The sequence below is a fragment of the Bos indicus x Bos taurus genome, chromosome 9, assembly GCF_003369695.1.
Source record: "Bos indicus x Bos taurus breed Angus x Brahman F1 hybrid chromosome 9, Bos_hybrid_MaternalHap_v2.0, whole genome shotgun sequence".
Lineage (NCBI taxonomy): Eukaryota > Metazoa > Chordata > Mammalia > Artiodactyla > Bovidae > Bos > Bos indicus x Bos taurus.
In genome coordinates, this window is record NC_040084.1 from 36,357,855 (window position 1) to 36,379,161 (window position 21,307).

Genomic DNA, 21,307 nt, shown 5'->3' on the forward strand with positions numbered 1-21,307 from the left:
ACCCCTATTCTCTAAGAGCCTTGCTTCTCTTCATCTCTTTCCTCTAGAGAGACATATTTATATAAAGACAGCTTTCTTATGCTAAAAAGAAGTATACCTTAATCTATCCATTGTCCAGTAATGTTTAATTGATTTTCCTGAATCTTGTGTCAAATATATTTCAGCCTGAAAAAAGGAAAACACATCTTAAATTGGGAAGCTAAAGCTTCACAACAATACCCTTTTAAAGGGGTCCCTTCCTGTCACGAGCTCCATTTCTTAGTATTTGTGGACATCTGTTTAGGACAATCTGGTAACCTCCTAGGGTCAGGGGGTGGGGGTTGTTCTCAGTTTTCCAGTTACCATTCATCTTCCCCTCCTTGATTCTGAAGGCAACTAAAATGACTGGATTCTTGCTGTGTAAATAATTGCAGAGTAGGTTTTGTTTGGATTGGGGGCCATTTACCATGTTATCTGTTGTGGCTGTCATTTTGTCATCCATTGTCAGGGCTGATCTGTAAATGGACTTGGTTATGATTCATAAACTGTTTCTCACATCTAACATCCATTCTCCTAGACACATTTCTACAGTAACAGTGTAACAAAATATGTTGTGCTTCTGTTGCTTTGGAAATATACCTTATTTTCATTTATTATTTTGACGTAACCTGAGTTCATGTATGTGCAATCCAAAAGCAAAACAGCTGAAAGAAGCACTGGTATCAGCTGCCTATTGTTGTATGCTTAAATAAAAGAAAGGAAAAAGTAAGAGTTAACTGTTTTGGCAAAATGTCAATGAATATGCAGTTGTGGTAAATAAATAACCTCTAGAAACAATGCTGAAAGCAAACTGGACTTATTCCAAATTTTTTTTTTTCATGTTTAAACAAAGTTTAGGGTTTCTTTTTTCCTTCCTATAGAAATGCATAAATGCATCAGTTTTGCCCAGATACAGAAAACTATTCTTACTTCAGTAAATTTCCTTCTTTTGGTTTATCATGTGGATCATGGAAAAGCATGATTTTACGGAGTTTGTTGCTTTTAAATTAAGAATGTCAAATACATACAGCCTTTCAAAGAGCAAAAAGCTTTACCAAGAGTAATTCTTCTGTTACAAACTAGAACACCTCTCACAGGACTAACTCCTTTGTTAGTAAGATAAATTCTAGAAATGGATTTCGGAGTAAAGACCTCAGTGTTTGTTTTTATTCCTGTGAAACCAATAAAGTGCTGACAAAGAGAGCTATAATGTGCCACCATAGTTTAGAAATAAGGTACATTTCAGAGTGTTCTTTATTGCCTTTTGAGGATTGAATATTACTACCTTTAGCTATGCGACCATACAACACGCTGTTTTACAAAACAGTAGCCTGGACGCTTAGCTCCCATTTGAGCCCCACCTGAATATTATATACACTCCTTAAAAATGTCAGACATTTGGAGTGGTTATAATACTGTGTCATTATGATCCCACAGGTTTAAGTCTGAAATACACTCAACTTAAAAAAATAAAAAGATAAGTTTTTCCGTTTCTTTTTATGCCATTCTATTTCCTATAAAATTGCAACCCTATTCAAAGGCCTATTTCAAGTGTATTCTTTTAGATAATAAATGAAAACATTATTTTAATACATACTTTCTTGAATCTGAATGTGAAAATCTGTAGTACTTCACATTCAAACTATAATAGAATCACATTCCAGTTCTAAGGACACCAGGGGAAATGGGTAGGAAAATATAGCATAACTCTCAAGCCCTAGTGAAATGCCTCCTTGGTTGTGAGATACACGCAGATGGGCACAGGCGACTGAAACAAGAAATGGGAAGGGAGTTTGTCACTAAATCACTGAGCAGAAGAAGCCTTAGAGCAGGATTCTCAGCTCTGGGTGCATAAGGGCATCCTCAGGGGCCACACCAGTTCTTGAGAGTGACTAGTAGCTACGTTAAGACCATAGAGCAGATAGGTATGTAGGACATAAACATAGATTTATAACCAAGAGCCTTCCTCTGTGCCTTTTTAAAAACTTATAAATGTTCAACAACTATATCTCCCTTTGTTTTGGGAGGTGGCATGGGATGGGAATGTAGATGTTTTATCATCTACCCTGGGTAGGCATCCACTAAATGTTTTGTTATGCAGCTCCATTTCTAGCTGCAGCCCTTTAGCTTTAGTTGAAGGTGGCAAGCGTGTATGTCAACAGTCTGTGTGAATGCAAAACTCTTGTGAAAAGCAAGACTGGCTCTTTCAAAAATGTTCTCTTGGTTCTGATTAAAAATCTGTTTCCACAAATGCTACAAGTGTCTTTTTCTTGCAACATATCCATTTATATTTTCAACAGCATTTGTTGGTCTTTCTTTAAAAAGTTCTTCATTCAAGGACCACATTGCAACCAAAGATCTTTTATGTATAATTTTGTAGATGATAGACATTTGAAATTACTGTGGCAGGTGTTTTCACATTGTTTCTGCTGATCTGATAAAAATCATAGTGCCAGAAAACAGCACAAAGAGCATAAATTCCTCAGAATCTGTTTGAAGCACGCTTTTGAAATAAGAATTGCTATAAAGAAGCATTTTGGAATGAAGTAAGGATGGAGTGAACAGTCTTTGAGGTGAAAATACAGTTCTGTAAAACAAACGTATTTCTTTGATGGAGACTACATACACTGTGTTTTAATTTATTTATCATTATTACTGTTTTTAAGATTTTTTTCTGCCACCACCTACATTACGGCCCCAGGAAGCCCAAAGGAGAGCCAGTAGAAACAACTCCATGTGTGTTTCTGGCAAACTGCTTCAATATATTTCATGATAAGTCTTAGAATAAGAGTTTAATAAAGAGGTGAAGAAACACTGAAGGCTGATGACTAAAAAATTCAGAGAAAGAATCTCTTATACATGATGGCCTATCAGTGCCAGCATTAATCAGTAAAACCAGCAGCAGCTGTGTTAAGTAATTTATGTGGAAACAAAAATCGTTTTTATATTACTTTTGCTACAGACAATAACAGTCCATAGGCTCATCACATTTTTAATCTTGACTTCAGGAAATTCCTGCTGTGGCAATTTTTAAAAGAAGAGTTCCACTTATCTTTTTCCAAGTAGCTCCTTCTCTTCCTTCTGTGTCCTTCCCCCGATATCCACCCTCCCCAACCCAACTTCACCCACCCTCCCACTTCATAAAGGTGTTTATGAAGTATGGAAGCAGTTCTGTCTTGCTGTTGTTCTGAGTATTCTTAATAAATGCCTCCTGTATTTCAGAAGTGTCTGAGGAGGTCAACTAATACAATATCACTTTGATTGCTTATTTGAATTTTGGATGAGAACTCTGAACTGATTCCCTGAATTTGTCATAATCATAATTTAGTGATCCACAGCTGTGTCATAAATTTAAGGCCTTTCAAGAGTATGTTTGTTATTACAGCTCTTAATATCAAATAACAGTGTCCAGAAGATGTCCTCTTCTCCATCTCCACTTTGCTGACTCACTAATGGGTATTGGTCTCAAATTTTCTTCTTTTATTTCCAGTTAAAGATTATAGTAACAGAGCGATAGAAAAGTAAGACTTTCACCTTTTTCAGATATTATACATTAATCTTCATAAATCTTTTCTCCCCCTTTTCAGTCTACCATTTTACCATTAGAAGTCTGTATATTAAACTGAAACCCAAAAATGGCATTTCAGAACTTAACATCCTTCAATGGCTATTATCCACTTTGCACTTTCATAATAGAGAAACGTGATATGAGGAAATCTTGAACTAAAATGTGAAACTTGTCCCAGCTAAATCAAATAATCAATGGGAACAATAACATTAAGATATGCCAACTGAAATGAGTTAATATATTTTGGTAAAAGTGGTTATATTTAATAGTTTGTATTACCACCAAAAGGAAAAAAAATCATTGCTTACATATGAACTTTTCACTCAAATTATTCACTAATCTGTTTAACAAAGTGTTTGAGAGCATTGAGCATATTCTAAGCACTTGTCTAAGAAGTAGAGATTTAACAGTAAATAAGATAGATTCATGGGGTCGCAAAGAGTCGGACACAACTGAGCGACTGAACTGAACTGAAGATAGACATAAGATAGATAACAGTAAATAAGCTTCATGGTGCTTACAGTCTGAAAATAAAGAGACAAGAGCATCTATATGACAGGGACTTGGATTGGAGAGAACAGGTTCTACAGGCTCTAGGGAAAGGACATCTAGGGAGAGAACAGTCAGAGAGATCTTCCTGAAGGAAATGACATCCAAGCTGTGATTGAAAAGAAAAGGAGACATCAACCTGATTGTGATAGTGATCTACTGCTGCTGCTAAGTCGCTTCAGTCATGTCCGACTCTGTGCAATCCCATAGAGGGCAGCCCACCAGGCTCCCCCGTCCCTGGGATTCTCCAGGCAAGAACACTGGAGTGGGTTGCCATTTCCTTCTCCAATGCATGAAAGTGAAAACTGAAAGTGAAGTCGTTCAGTCGTGCCTGACTCTTAGCAACCCCATGGACTGCAGCCTACCAGGCTCCTCTGTCCATGGGATTTTCCAGGCAAGAGTACTGGAGTGGGTTGTCATTGCCTTCTCCGGATAGTGATCTAGGCAGAGGATAAAGAACCTAACGTAGTCAAGGAACTGGAAAAAAGCCCTGGATGAATGAATGAGCAAGGGCACAATGGAGTGAAGACAGATGAGCTTGGAGAGCAGGCAGGACCCCACCCCGTAGGGTCACAGTCAGAGGGACACAGGATGGGAGGCAGTTTCCTGACCAGAGGTACCTGTGGGTATCCAAGTGAGGTTGCGATAGGCAGAGCCTGCATTGCAAAAAAAAAAAACAAAAACAGGATGATTTGGCTTTGAGATATATAATTTAGTAGGTAACTATGAAGAAGTAGTTAAATTTCTTGAAGTTTCCTGGCTAGTTTTCTAGAAAATTCTTTAACTTCTCTCCTGCTACTTTTATTTCACTGAATATAGTGATATCTGTAGCTCTGTTTCTCAAAAAAAAATTTCAGTATTCTATGCTTTAAGCATTTTATTGATGAATTGAAGTTTTCCTATTCTAATTGCTCATCTTTAATTACTTTGCACTTTTTTCAAAGAGAAATTTATATAACTAAAAATGTGTCCTTTCATGAAGAAGTACAAAAATAGAAAATATAACAGTCTCTAATATTACACTGAGAGTCCATTCCATAGAAGTTTAATTCCCCATGCTTGTCAAAAGTTGTTAAAACAGTGCTTGCCTTTTTTGAATATAAAATGTGGGCAGACATGTACTAATATATCAAAAAATGACACTTTGTCAAAGAGGGCTTTCACGGGAAATGTTCTGAATAAAATGTTTTCTTTTTAAAAGAACCCAACCTGTTTAACATTCCAAAGCAAACACAAAAGAATGCAAAATGCCTGAACTTACTGCCAGTCACAACAGTCAGCTTCATTTACTCTTTAATACTTTTTTTTTTATATTCCAAAAATTGTTCCCCAAAAAACTATCAGTTTTATTCCATGATAACCCTGGTTTGAAGTAAAATAAAAGTAGCTCTGACCCTCCTCAAAATGGATTCTTTTCAGAATTACTAGCACTTCTAATAGTATAAAGATGATATGGTTGGCTATGTCTACCATTAGACTCAGTGTAATTATATGTGAAGCAACAATTCCCTTATCTATTAGGAACACTTGCTGCAGCAAACTGCATTTCACTGTCTGGCAGATGAAGTACTGAATTAAAATCTCAAACTAGTTTCTCAAGTTTTTTTTCCCCCAGTCATTTAAAAATCTTTTAGCCTAGGGGAAGGTGGTAGCCAGAAAATAATGGGAAACAGATGGTATTTAAAGGTTTGAGCAAGATGAACAAAGCAGATGTGTTAATATCTTTCTAGTCCTCAAATTGTCCCTCTCCATTGTGATTACTTTGAGACAGTTCTAATCCTTTGAACCTTCTGAGGATGTTCAGAGTTAAGATAATGGTTGATAGTTGAAATGCTAAATGATAAATCAATACATAATTGTCTTTGATCACAATCTCATATTATCTTATCTAAACAGGATAGATAGTTTTTATATGTTACCTACATTCTTTGCAGAGAATGCACCCAAATCTAGCTCTTGAGCAATAATATCTATTATTCATTGTTTAGAGAACCAGGGAGAAGGACTGAAGGAAATAGAAGCAGATGCCAGTTGAGGTAACTGAGATACAGTATAACTTGAAGGCATATTGGAATGCCATATAATAACATTAGTGTAAAAAGATGAGAAATATTTTATACAATTTTATTTGATGTGTAAGCTGAGTCAGATTTTATAGCCTGCTCTGAATTAAATTCCTAAAAGGTCAGGGTGAGGGAGAAGGATGCAGATGGTTTGAACTAATGTTAGAGAATTGGAGAAACAGATTCCCCCAACTATAAGCATTCATTGGAGAGCAGAAGGCCCAGGTTTTAATAAAATATTAGAAAAGTCTGCATATATCAGTATGAGAATATATTAATATTGGGAACAACAGATGTATTTTTGCTTAGGAAGTTAGTTATATGTCAGAAACATCAATGGCATATCAGTATTTGATTCTACTACATTCGCCCTGCCAGAGACCCCTCAGTCATGCCTAATATAAGTGACTCACTATGGGTTCACAACTGAAACCAACAAAAGATGCAGACTGATTCTGATTTCTTTTGTATCAAAATCTATAGCACTTTTTGAGCTATTTTATAAATTAATTTCAAAATAGATGAGGCAGTAACACTGAAGTTTAGCTAATTATGTTTAAATTAAATATAAGCATTTAGAATAACCACTTTAATTAATACAAGACTTGGGCAATTAATCATTAAAAGTGGAATTGGTAACTTGAGATTTATCACTCTAAAACCACTTGTATCACATTTTTAATGAATTCTTTCCTCTACTTCAATGGAAGATAAAAATATTTCTCCCCAAAGTGGCTGCTAATAAAAAATAACCCTTTCTTGGGTCACGGTTTTCAATTTGATATTGAATCAGAGCAAAAATATATACTTACATGCAAAAGTGTAGTTACTGTTTGCTAAACCATTTTCAACTTGACTTATATTTTAGTTCTATAAATGCCTAAGAAAGTCCCTAATAATTGTAGTAACATTTATTACTGAAAAAGAAAATGGATATATTTTGGTGTTTTTTTTGTTTTTTGTTTTACAATTTTATAGATGAGACTCTGATGAATAAAATCTAAATAATTTTGTGATTTAATTTTTAATTAAAATGGTATATAACAATTTCAATTGCAGTTGGATGTGAGGAATAACACTTTGAATAGCTTCAGTTTGTAAATATTTATACTTCAAACTTTATTTTTGTAAGAATATACAAATGTATTGATATAATCAAATTTGTATATAAAAATGTATATTTAAACAAATAATTAGCTAATTCTTTTTCTTACATTTCAGCCTTCATGTTTCCCTTAATTATAGTTGATTTATAATATTATTGGAGAAGGAAATGGCAACCCACTCCAGCATTCTTGCCTGGAAAATCCCATGGGCCAAGGAGCCTGGCAGGCTACGGTCCATGGGATCGCAAAGAGTCAAACACAACTGAACAACTAATACTTTATAATATTATGTTAGTTTCAGGAATATGACATAGTGATTCAATATTTGTATAGATCATACTCCATTTAAGGTTATTATAAAATATTGGCTATATTCTCTGTGCTGTACAGTATATCCTTGTATCATTTATTTTTTACACAGTAATTTGTACCTCTTAATCTACCCCTTCTTGCTCCTTTCCCACTGGTAACCACTAGTTTTCTATATCCATAAGTCTGTGTCTGCTTTCTATATTCATTCCTTTTATTTATATTCCACATATAAGTGATATCATGCAGTATTTATCTTTCTCTGTCTCACTTATTTCTCTAAGCCTGGATCAACTGTCAGATCTATCCATTTTATTGAAAGTGGTGAATTTTCATTCTTTTTTGTGGTTGATTAATATTTCAGTGTGTGTGCGTGTGTGTGTGTGTACCACACCTTCTTTATACATTCATCTGCTGATGAACACTTAGATTGCTTTTGTATCCTGGCTACTATAACTATATAATGCTGTTATAAACATTAGGGTGCATATATCTTTTCAAATTAGCATTTTTGTCTTCTTCATTTATATATCCAGTAATGGAACTGCTGGATCATGTGGAAGTTCTATTTTTAGTTCTTTGGGGGAACCTCCATAATGTTCTCCATAAAGGCTGTACCAGTTTACATTCTACCAACAGTTTAGGGTTCGCATTTCTCCACATTGGCTGGCTTTTCAGTACAATATAACTATCATTTAGCACATTTACCCTGATCTCGTCCCATCACTTCGTGGGAAATAAATAGGGAAACAGTGGCTGACTTTATTTTCTGGGGCTCCAAAATCACTGCAGATGGTGATTGCAGCCATGAAATTAAAAGATGCTTACTCCTTGGAAGGAAAGTTATGACCAACCTAGATAGCATATTCAAAAGCAGAGACATTACTTTGCCAACAAAGGTCCGTCTAGTCAAGGCTATGGTTTTTCCAGTGGTCATGTATGGATATGAGAGTTGGACTGTGAAGAAAGCTGAGTGCCAAAGAATTGATGCTTTTAAACTGTGGTGTTGGAGAAGACTCTTGAGAGTCCCTTGGACTGCAAGGAGATCCAACCAGTCCATTCCAAAGGAGATTGGTCCTGGGTGTTCATTGGAAAGAATGATGCTAAAGCTGAAACTCCAATACTTTGGCCACCTCATGCAAAGAGTTGACTCATTGGAAAAGACTCTAATGCTGGGAGGGATTGGGGGCAGGAGGAGAAGGGACAACAGAGGATGAGATGGCTGGATGGCATCACCGACTCAATGGACATGAGTTTGAGTGAACTCCAGGAGTTGTTGATGGACAGGGAGGCCTGGTGTGCTGCAATTCATGGGGTCACAAAGAGTCGGACATGACTGAGCGACTGAACTGAACTGAACTGAACCCTGATACATTGTAAGTGCTTAATAAATGTTTGTAAATTGAGTGAATAAATATATTGATATATTTTAGAAAACATCTTTTAGGACTTCCCTAGTGGTCCAGTGGTTAAGACTCTGCACTTTCAATGTAGTGCCCATAGGTTCGATCCCTGGTTGGGAAAGTAGGATCCTACATGCCGTGCAGTGCAGCCAAAAAATATCTACAAGATTTTCTTTTAAATTCATTTATTGCTATATCTTGCCTTCTTCTTTCACCTACTCAGAATAGCTAATAAAGCTGAAGTGCATCTACTTACATCTTTGAAGGCAGTATGTTTTTTCTATTATCTATTGCTTTTCTGTGTTCTAGAATTAGTACAAATGTTAAGGATCTAAAAGAGAGCAGGGCCTTCGCTGACTGAGACAGGATGATTTAAATGCAAGTTAGCTTATTTTGTTCCTTGTACTAAGTACCTGCAGTTACTGATTGTCACATTTTTCTTCCATTGTAAAAACTGAACTAATTGAAGGTACTACCCTTAGGGGACGAACTCTACAGTTGTAATGAATGTTGAGTGCCCTCTTGAGTTTAGCATGTTAATTATTCATAATTATAATGATTTCTGTTTATTTGGGAAATTTAGAAATCTGGTTTATCAAGCAAATTTAGAAGCAGAGTAGTTGAGGTTTGGTTTTGTTTTGTTTTATATTAACATCTCAGCAGGTGTTTGAACATACTAAGACGTTCTCATGAGCAGTGGAGCCAGTTTTGTTTTGTTTTGTTTTGTTTTGCTAACAAATGGATACTAGTGATGTGTGCCATGTCCTAAAATAGCTAAATGAACTTTTTTCTACTCACTTTCTGGTTTCTCCAGAACTATTTGGGTGATATTGGGATTGTGAAGGGAAACAATGACAAGGATTCAAGTAGAAAACTGGAAATAATGTATGAAAGTGTGTTAATCAGAGAAGAACTAGAGTAGGTTTGGTAGCTGGCTACTAGCCAAGTATATAAAATTTTAAAGTCTCCCTTTCCTTGACAGAGGGCTGTATGTGTGTGTGCTTTGCACTCTTAAGTATATTTGCATCCAATGGACCCACATAAAAGATGGATATTCTGGCTATTTTGGACTAAAATAATCTATGTCTACTATTACCAAATACATATTAGTGATAATGATGTATTAGGACTGGGCTCCTACAGTCTATTTAGACTTCATACTCATTCTCAATAATAGCCTGAAATGACAACGAACTATTGCTTTTTAAAGAGGAATTTGGCATCACAAGTCTGTTTCATTGCAATCTTTTTCATTTTCCCATCACTTTCTTTTTTCATTTTTCCCATACAACACTTTAGAGCCAAACATGTACTCTACATGTCTACTCAAGTCTCCTGGTAGTCTATCAATATATCCAACTTAGGAAGAAGCAGCAATTGCTTAATATATTCAGGTAGCAGCAATGGTAAGAATGATTGATGGCTAATCATCATATGGTTGTAAAAAAATCAGTTGAGATATACAATATATAGCATTTTTAAAAAGAGTACATTTAACCACCTCAACCTAAAATCCACAGAAGCCAGATCAGAAACAAGAACATTAAGTGAAAGTACATGTGGGTAGCCCCCAATTTACAAGTGCACCTCTGATCAAAGCAATTGCATATTCCAGGGTCAGGCTCAAATACGAGCTCTGTTCTTCATCAGTAAATCATTTAATAAAAAGACTGGAAGTACTGTTTTTAAAAAATGAAATTTTCTGATCATACCTAACATGCTTCTTCCAACACTGAGTTTTTAACCACAGCTAAGGAGCAGAGAAAGAAAAAAGATTAACTGGAAGATCGCTCTGCTTCTGTCTCTACCCTTAGGTACTAACAGAGTGAGGGACAGGCCAAAAGCACAGCAGTAGGTGTGGAGAGGCCATGGAATATCCACCAACCAGATAATCATCGCTGGAGTAACTGGAAGCATCTGAATGTAGGTATGTGTCCCCAGGGCTTCTGCTTGCTCCTGCAATCCGTTGTCTAGCTTTCCCATCCATTATGCACCTGCTGTCTCATCAGCCTTTTGAAAGCACTACTTGGCAGGACTTGGGTGTTCACACATATGTACACAGCCACTCAGAAAAGCAGGGTGGCTCTTCAGTGGGAGGTCCTGTCTCCTCTCTAGGCTTTTAAAACATTCTACAAAATGACTTTCAACTGCCTCCTGATTCTGTATTCTCAGCGTTCCCATATAGAAACCTTCTTTCCCACTAACACTGAGCCTTGGTTCCTGAGCACAAAAGGCCTTTGTCTTTGCTATCCCACCATCTGAAATAACTTCCCCCAGATCCTCTCTGCTGGTTTTAATTCTGTTTTCCCTCTAGGACCTAAGTCAACTCTTACCTACATGGGAACATCTTGCTGATTCCCCATCCCAATTATTTCCTTTTTCAAACATCTGTAGGCCTAGAAGTCATACCTCTCCTCTGGCATACAACTTGTATCATGTATTACTGTTTCCTTCTTCACGTATTTATCCTCTGCCCTCAGTGTAGCTGTTTATTTCTGGAGAGGCAAAATCTGTTGCATTTTGTACCAGAGACCAGGACCAGCAGAAATGGACTTATAGAGAGTTACTGTGATGGAGTAAGGCGACCAAAAGGAGTAGTCAAGAGCCCAGACTGCCTGAGCTTGAGTTCCTGCTCAGTCAGATACTCACTGTGTGACCTTGGCAAGATTAAAAAAACAAAACAAAAAACTTTCTATGTCTTTACTTTCTCATCTCCAAAATAGAAATAATAGTAATATACCCATCTCCTTAAGTTGTAAAGTTTCAATGACCTAATAAAGAAAATCTTAGAATAGTGTCTAATACATATCAAACACTCAAAAAAGCATTACTTATGTATTTGTATATACAATAATAGTTCATCTCATTTAATTTCTCAATAGTACTAGCAGATAGATGGCGTGATTCATATTCTAAAAACTGGAAACCTTGTGACCCTTAGCACTCAGGTTACTGCCTAAAATTGAGAGAAGTGGCACAATGAGAACCAAGAGTTAGATCCTAAACCCTTGGCTGTTTTTACTTTCCACCTGTTTCACACAGGTGCCTGGGGACTAGTTCATATTGATGATATAAAATGTATTCTTCTCTATTCTTATAGTTTAAGCCATATTCTACTCAACAAGTTTGTCTAGTCCAAGGCACTGAAGAAGAAAGATGGAGAAAATGTGAAGTGTCTATTCCTCCTCTAGGATGTTTTACAATCTAGATGATTCAAATGATGAAGCAAAGCAGAAACATCTAACACACTTTTTTAACTTTTCGTGTCTAGATTCCTTATAAAATTGGCTCTTCCATGGGCTCTCCCTCACCCCATGTAATAAAGTAGGTTGGATACGGTATCACTGTCTACAAAAATAACACTTTGGAGTTTGGTGGAATGTGCTACTTAAGAGTAAACTATAAAATTTGTGAATTTTAAAATTGCTTTAGTTTAATTGAAATTATTTTGAAGAATTTACAAAGAGCTCTGTTAAACTTGGCAGACTAGCCTCTCTTGGAATCTCTCTATTTTCTAGGAAATTATCAACAATTCTTGTTCTTCTCACTGCCAAAATTCCTTGGCGGCTGTTACTTCAAGAGTGACAGAGAACTATAGCACTTAGCTCTGTGCTAGGATGTAATAGATGATTGATAAATCCTTGGTTAAGTTGAATCTTGTCACCCTACTGACAAGAAAGCTAAAATTCAGAGAGTTTAACTTATTGTAAAAATCACACAGCTGGCAAGGAAGAATTTCCAACACAAGTCCAGAGAACCAAGCAAATGATAGCATAGTGATGGCGGTGAAGCAAGGGCTCAGTTCAGAGGCAGGGACTATGCCACCAAATCTCAGACGCATCATAAAACCTCTTCATGCCTCGGTTTCCTCATCCCATGAGACTATTAGGAGGATCAAAATATTTGAAATTACCACTGACATTATAGACATATAGTTACAGATCTGGTAAAGATAAACATTGAAACAGTGGAGAAATCCCCAAATGATTTGAAATTCCTAGTGGGTGATGGGAGGAAGGTAGAAATACTGAAAGGAAGCAAAGACAAAGCATGAAGAAATAACCATGCATGTGGAGGTCATGGTTTTTTTTTTCAAGGTCATGTTTTCATGGTCTGGTTTTTCAAAGTCAAAACCAGATATCAGGTACAACTTGAGTGCCATTAATTCCTCTGAAAATCTTTTGAAGGGATTGTTTCAAGAAGTAGCAGACAGGATCCCATTGAGGCCTATGGGATGCTTTAGGTACATTGGGAGCTGGGCACTTACTTTTTGAAGCTTCTATTTTAAGTACAGTATTACTCTTAATCCTCCAAAGAAGCAGCTTGCCACACAACCACTAGAAATCAGACTGTTGCATATGGATGTCTGGTTCTTAGTTTAGCGAACACATTTAGAAAAGATGACTCTGGTACCAATGCTGACCCAATGCTGTTCAGTAACCAGTTACCAAGCGGCAGTTGTTGTTTTAGTTCTAAGTTATGTCCGGCTCTTTTGCAGCCTCATGGGCTGTAACCCACCAGGCTCCTCTGTGCATAGGATTTCCCAGGCAAGGATACTGGAGTGAGTTGCCATTTCCTTTTCCAGAAGCTCTTCCCAATACAGGTATTGAACCTGTGTCTCCTGCATTAGCAGGAAGTTTCTTTACCACTGAGCCACCAGAGAAGCCGTCAAAGTGGCAGTTATCATGTCCTAAAATGTAGATATAATGGCCGTAACCACTAAACTAAGAACCAGACATCCATATGCAGCAGTCTGATTTCTAGTGGTTGTATGGCAAGCTGCTTCTTTGGAGGATTAAGCGTAATACTGTCCTTAAAATAGAAGCTTCAAAAAGTAAGTGCCCAGCTCCCAAAGTACCTAAAGCATCCTATAGGCCTCAATGGGATCCTGTCTGCTGCTTCTTGAAACAATCCCTTCAAAAGATTTTCAGAGGAATTAATGGCACTCAAGTTGTACCTGATGTCTGGTTTTGACCTTGAAGATGTTGAAGAAAGTAAATGTATTTGATGAGTTATTAAGCATGTGCTTCAGTTATTATGATAGTAAAAACAGCTCAGTTTTGTAAGACTGTGAGGTGCTTTCCATTTCTGAACATTTAATTGCATGCCTACTGAGTTTGGACAAGTCATTAATCTCACATAATACATTTATTTAGATTTAAGAAAGTTACCCACATTTTTTCTATTCTTTTGTTTACATGCTATGTTCCAGAAAGCATCTGCCAGTTTTTTGGGTTTTTTTTTTTTGTATTTTAATAGGTTAAAATGGAGAACAGCTAACCTAGCTGATACTTTGCATAGTATTCAAGGAGTCAAAGAGAAATTAATAAACCACTTTCATAAGTGTGTTTTGTGAAAGCCTACCTAGAGGAGACTTCCAAGATTACTGCTGATATGAAAAAGCTATGATGATAAGCTTTCAGTTTAGAAACTATTCAGTTTCATCTGGCCAATTTCAACTGTCAGGTATTACTAAAACTGTAGGCCTATGATGATAACATATTGAACTTTTCTGAAATAACATCCTTAATATTTGCAGTTTAGCATTATTGTTAATTGTTAAGCATCTTGATGGTAGAATGGGTAAAGATAATGATTTCAATAATACAGCAACAAACTGCTAATTGGGGGAATATTTTTAAGGTCTTAAGTTATGAAAGTATTTCATAAACTATAAGTCACTATAAGAATATTATTTTAATAATAATTTCTCATAATTCCAATTATGTTTTTCTGAAAAGTACCAGAATATAACAGAGAAAAGTTTTTCTACCTCCATTACTTAAAAAATATTCATACACATGGGTTCCTCAGTACATAGTAGGGTGGTACTCATTTCAGAGGAGACTCATGTGAATTATATTGTCTTCCATTCATAGAGGGTCTGCTGTATGCTAGACACTTTAAAATAGATTACTCTCAGTCTTCAGAATGTCCCTCCAAGGACATTTTTTTTCACCATATATCCTTATATAATTGAAAGTTCAGAGAAGTTAATAAAGAGATTAGTAAACTAGTAAATGCAAGCTCAAATCCTTTAGAATCTTGTTAGGAAGCCAGTTGAGTCCATAATAGATTGGAGGTAATTAAAAAGAAAATTCTGAAGACAAAATAATAATAATACCTACCATTTATTGATGAGCCAAGTATTGGGCTGGGTGCCCTAGGAACTTTTAATTCATCTACTTAATAACCAGCTCAAAAGAGTTCAATCATTTCAGATTTTTCAAATTAAGTGGATATTTTTGAAGTTTTTTTTTAGTTCAAATATAATTGAAATACAGTGTTATATTTGACACCTGTGAATATTATGAAATGATCACCACAATAAGTCTAGAACCCAAAGCTATCGTTGACTACATTCCTTATGTTGTATATTATATCCCTGTAGCTTATTTATTAACTGGAGGTATGTCCCTCTTAATCCCCTTCGTCTGTTTTACCCACCTCTATCACCTTGCATTCTGGCAACCCAATGAATGTATCTAAGAATCTGCTTTCATTTTGTTTTGTTGTGCTTGTTTGTTTTGTTTTTTTAGATTCCACATATAAGTAAAATCTTATGGTAATTGTCTTTCTATGTCTGGCTTATTTTACTTTATCAAAAAAACCTCCAGATCAATCCATATTATCACAAATAGCAAGATTTCTTCTCTTTTTAATTGCTGAGTAATATTCCTGTGTGTGTGTGTGTGTCTATGCAACATCTTTATTAATTAATCTGCTGATGGATATTTAAGTCACTTCCATATTTGGCTGTTGTAAATAATGCTTCCTAGAATATTGATGTGCATATGTACTTTTCAAATTAGTGTTTTTGTTTTCTTTCGGTAAATATCCAGAAGTGAAATTGCTAGGTCATATGTCAGTTCTTTGCCCTGCTTCATTCTGTATTCCAAGGCCAAATTTGCCTGTTACTCCAGGTGTTTCTTGACGTTCTACTTTTGATTTCCAGTCCCCTATAATGCAAAGGACATCTTTTATGGGTGTTAGTTCTAGGAGGTCTTGTAGGTCTTCGTAGAACCATTCAACTTCAGCTTCTTCAGCATTATTGGTTGGGGCATAGACTTGGATTACTGTGATACTGAATGGTTTGCCTTGGAAACAAACAGAGATCATTCTGTCGTTTTTAAGATTGCATCCAAGTACTGCATTTCAGACTCTTTTGTTGACTATTATGGCTACTCCATTTCTTCTGAGGGATTCCTGCCCACTGTAGTAGATATAATGGTCATCTGATGTAAATTCACCCATTCCAGTCCATTTTAGTTTGCTGATTCCTAAAATGTCGACATTCACTCTTGCCATCTCTTGTTTGACCACTTCCAATTTGCCTTGATTCATGGACCTGAAATTCCAGGTTCCTATGCAATATTGCTCTTTACAGCATCAAACCTTGCTTCTATCACCAGTCACATCCACAACTGGGTATTGTTTTTGCTTTGGCTCCATCCCTTCATTCTTTCTTGAGTTATTTCTCCACTGATCTCCAGTAGCATATTGGGCCCCTACTGACCTGGGGAGTTCCTCTTTCAGTATCCTATCATTTTGCCTTTTCATACTGTTCATGGGGTTCTCAAGGCAAGAATACTGAAGTGGTTTGCCATTTCCTTCTCCAGTGGACCACATTCTGTCAGACATCTCCACCATGACCCGCCCGTCTTGGTACAGGTCAAGACTAATAGAGTTTTGCCAAGAAAATGCACTGGTCATAGCAAACTCCCTCTTCCAACAACACAAGAGAAGACTCTACACATGGACATCACCAGATGGTCAACACCAAAATCAGATTGATTATATTCTTTGCAGCCAAAGATGCAGAAGCTCTATACAGTCAACAAAAACAAGACCAGGAGTGACTGTGGCTCAGATCATGAACTCCTTATTACCAAATTCAGACTTAAATTGAAGAAAGTAGGGAAAACCACTAGACCATTCAGGTATGACCTAAATCAAATCCCTTATGATTATACAGTGAAAGTGAGAAATAGATTTAAGGGACTAGATCTGATAGATAGAGTGCCTGATGAACTATGGACTGAGGTTTGTGACATTGTACAGGAGACAGGGATCAAGACCATCCCCCTGGAAAAGAAATGCAAAAAAAGCAACATGGCTGTCTGGGGAGGCCTTACAAATAGCTGTTAAAAGAAGAGAAGTGAAAAGCAAAGGAGAAAAGGAAAGATATAAGCATCTGAATGCAGAGTTCCAAAGAATAGCAAGAAGAGATAAGAAAGCCTTCTTCAGTGATCAATGCAAAGAAATAGAGGAAAACAACAGAATGGGAAAGACTAGAGATCTCTTCAAGAAAATTAGAGATACAAAAGGAACATCTCATGCAAAGATGGGCACAATAAAGGACAGAAATGGTATGGAACTAACAGAGGCAGACGATATTAAGAAGAGGTGGCAAGAATATAGAGAAGAACTGTACAAAAAAGAGCTTCATGACCCAGATAATCATGATGGTGTGGTCACTCACCTAGAGCTAGACATCCTGGAATGTGAAGTCAAGTGGGCCTTAGAAAGCATCACTACGAACAAAGCTAGTGGAGATGATGGAATTCCAGTTGAGCTCTTTCAAATCCTGAAAGATGATGCTGTGAAAGTGCTGCACTCAATATGCCAGCAAATCTGGAAAACTCAGCAGTGGCCACAGGACTGGAAGAGGTCAGGTTTCATTCCAATCCCAAAGAAAGGCAATGCCAAAGAATGCTCAAACTACTGCACAATTGCACTCATCTCACATGCTAGTAAAGTAATACTCAAAATTCTCCAAGCCAGGCTTCAGCAATACGTGAACTGTGAACTTCCAGATGTTCAAGCTGGATTTAGAAAAGGCAGAGGAACCAGAGAACAAATTGCCAACATCCGCTGGATCATGGAAAAAGCAAGAGAGTTCCAGAAAAACATCTCTTTTTGCTTTACTGACTATGTCAAAGCCTTTGACTGTGTGGATCACAATCAACTGTGGAAAATTCTGAAAGAGATGGGAATACCAGACCACCTGACCTGCCTTTTGAGAAATCTATATGCAGGTCAGGAAGCAACAGTTAGAACTGGACATGAAACAACAGACTGATTCCAGATAGGAAAAGGAGTATGTTAAGGCTGTATATTGTCACCCTGCTTATTTAACTTATATGCAGAGTACATCATGAGAAATGCTGGACTGAAAGAAGCACAAGCCAGAATCAAGATTGCTGGGAGAAATATCAATAACCTCAGATATGCAGATGACACCACCCTTATGGCAGAAAGTGAAGAGGAACTCAAAAGTCTCTTGATGAAGGTGAAAGAGGAGAGTGAAAAAGTTGGCTTAAAACTCAGCATTCAGAAAACAAAGATCACGGCATCTGGTCCCATCACTTCATGGCAAATAGATGGGGAAACAGTGGAAACAGTGGCTGACTTTATTTTTCTGGGCGCCAAAATCACTACAGATGGTGACTGCACCCATGAAATTAAAAGACACTTACTCCTTGGAATAAAAGTTATGACCAACCTAGATAGCATATTCAAAAGCAGAGACATTACTTTGCCAACAAAGGTCCGTCTAGTCAAGGCTATGGTTTTTCCTGTGGTCATGTATGGATGTGAGAGTTGGACTGTGAAGAAAGCTGAGCACCGACGAATTGATGCTTTTGAACTGTGGTGTTGGAGAAGACTCTTGAGAGTCCCTTGGACTCAAGGAGATCCAACCAGTCCATTCTGAAGGAGATCAGCCCTGGGATTTCTTTGTAAGGAATGACGCTAAAGCTGAAACTCTTTGGCCACCTCATGCAAAGAGTTGACTCGTCGGAAAAGACTGATTCTGGGAGGGATTGGGGTCAGGAGGAGAAGGGGATGGCAGAGGATGAGATGGCTGGATGGCATAACTGACTCGATGGACGTGAGTTTGAGTGAACTCCAGGAGTTGGTGAGGGAGGCCTGGCATGCTGTAATTCGTGGGGTCGCAAAGAGTCGGACACAACTGAGCAACTGAACTGACTGACTGACTGATGGAAGTTCTGTTTTTAGTTTTCTGAGGAGCCTCCATACTTTTTTTGTGTGTGTGTGTGATTTCTACATAAGTATTTCTTTTTTTTAAATATACATTTATTTATTTTAATTGGAGGTTAATTACTTTACAATATTGTATTGGTTTTGCCATACATTAACATGAATCCACCACTGGTATACACGTGTTCCCCATCCTGAACCCCCGTCCCACCTCCCTCCCCGTACCATCCCTCTGGGTCATCCCAGTGCACCAGCTCCGAGCATCCTGTATCATGCATCGAACCTGGACTGGTGATTCGTTTCTTATATGATATTATACATGTTTCAATGCCTTTCTCCCAAATTATCCCACCCTCTCCCTCTCCCACAGAGTCCAAAACACTGTTCTATACATCTGTGTCTCTTTTGCTGTCTCGCATACAGGGTTATCATTATCATCTTTCTAAATTCCATTGATGTTTTTCTTTCTGGCTTACTTCACTCTGTATAATAGGCTCCAGTTTCATCCACCTCATTAGAACTGATTCAAATGTATTCTTTTAAATGGCTGAGTAATACTCCATTGTGTGTATGTACCACAGCTTTCTTTTCCATTCATCTGCTGATGGACATCTAGGTTGCTTCCATGTCCTGGCTATTATAAACAGTGCTGCGATGAACATTGGGGTACACGTGTCTCTTTCAATTCTGGTTTCCTCGGTGTGTATGCCCAGTAGTGGGATTGCTGGGTCATAAGGCAGTTCCAGTTGTTTAGGGAATCTCCACACTGTTCTCCATAGTGGCTGTACTAGTTTGCATTCCCACCAACAGTGTAAGAGGGTTCCCTTTTCTCCACACCCTCTCCAGCATTTATTGCTTGTAGACTTTTGGATCGTAGCCATTCTGACTGGTGTGAAATGTTACCTCATAGTGGTTTTGATTTGCATTTCTCTGGTGATGAGTGATGTTGACCATCTTTTCATGTGTTTGTTAGCCATCTGTATGTCTTCTTTGGAGAAATGTCTGTTTAGTTCTTTGGCCCATTTTTTGATTGGGTCGTTTATTTTTCTGGAATTGAGCTGTAGGAGTTGCTTGTATATTTTTGAGATTAGTTGTTTGTCAGTTGCTTCTTTTGCTATTATTTTCTCCCATTCTGAAGGCTGTCTTTTCACCTTGCTGATAGTTTCCTTTGTTGTGCAGAAGCTTTTAATTTTAATTAGGTCCCATTTGTTTATTTTTGCTTTTATTTCCAATATTCTGGGAGGTGGGTCATAGAGGATCCTGCTGTGATTTATGTCAGAGAGTGTTTTGCCTATGTTCTTCTCTAGGAGTTTTATAGTTTCTGGTCTTGCATTTAGATCTTTAATCCATTTTGAGTTTATTTTTGTGTATGGTGTTAGAAAGTGTTCTAGTTTCATTCTTTTACAAGTGGTTGACCAGTTTTCCCAGCACCACTTGTTAAAGAGATTGTCTTTTCTCTATTGTATATTCTTGCCTCCTTTGCCAAAGATAAGGTATCCATAGGTGCGTGGGTATATCTCTGTTCCACTGATCTATATTTCTGTCTTTGTGCCAGTACCATACTGTCTTGATGACTGTGGCTTTGTAGTAGAGCCTGAAGTCAGGCAGGTTGATTCCTCCAGTTCCATTCTTCTTTCTTTTTTCCATGGTGGCTGCACCAATTTACATTCTCACCAACAGAGAACAAATGTTTCCTTTTCTCAACATCCTCACCAACACTTATTATTTGTTGTCGTTTTGGGTAATATCCATACTGACAGGTGTGAAGTGGTACCTCAATGGTTTTAATTTGCATTTTCCTGATGGTTAGTGATATTGAGCATCTTTTCATGTGTCTGCTGGTCATCTGTATGTCTTCTTTAGAAAAATGTCTATCTGGGTTCTCTGCTCATTTTTCAACTGGGTTGTTGTTTGTTTGATTTTTGTTGTATAATTTCTTTGTATATTTTGGATATTAACCTCTTATCAAATATATCATTTGCAAATATCTTCTCCCATTCAGTAGGATGCCTTTTCATTTTGATAGTTTCCTTCATTGTGTAAAAGGTTTTTAGTTTGATATGTTCTCATTTGTTTATTTTGGCTTTTGTTGCCCTTGCCTTAGGGAAAATAATCTTAAAAAAGGTATTTTTAGAACCAGTGTCAAAGAGTATATTCCCTATGTTTTCCCATAGGAGTTTTATGTTTTCAGGGCTTGCATTTAAGTTTTTAACTTATTTTGAGTTTATTTTTGTGTATAGTATGAGAAAGTTGTCCAGTTTGCTTCTTTTTCATGCAGCCATTCAGTTC

The 21,307-nt window shown here is 37.1% G+C and overlaps 1 protein-coding gene across 6 annotated transcripts in view; it reads left to right on the forward strand.

The window, feature by feature from the left end:
• The window catches only part of HS3ST5 (heparan sulfate-glucosamine 3-sulfotransferase 5), a 296,818-nt gene that overhangs the window by 165,971 nt on the left and 109,540 nt on the right, over positions 1–21,307 (forward strand). For 3 of the 6 annotated variants that reach the window (XM_027551164.1, XM_027551165.1, XM_027551163.1), the window contains one exon: positions 10,831–10,943. The exons of 1 other annotated variant lie outside the window; for it this stretch is intronic. The gene's annotated coding sequence lies outside the window, so the exon portion shown is untranslated. Of the gene's footprint in view, positions 1–10,802; positions 10,944–21,307 lie in introns of all 6 variants that reach the window. 2 more of the 6 variants (XM_027551167.1, XM_027551166.1) reach the window with 2 other exon arrangements.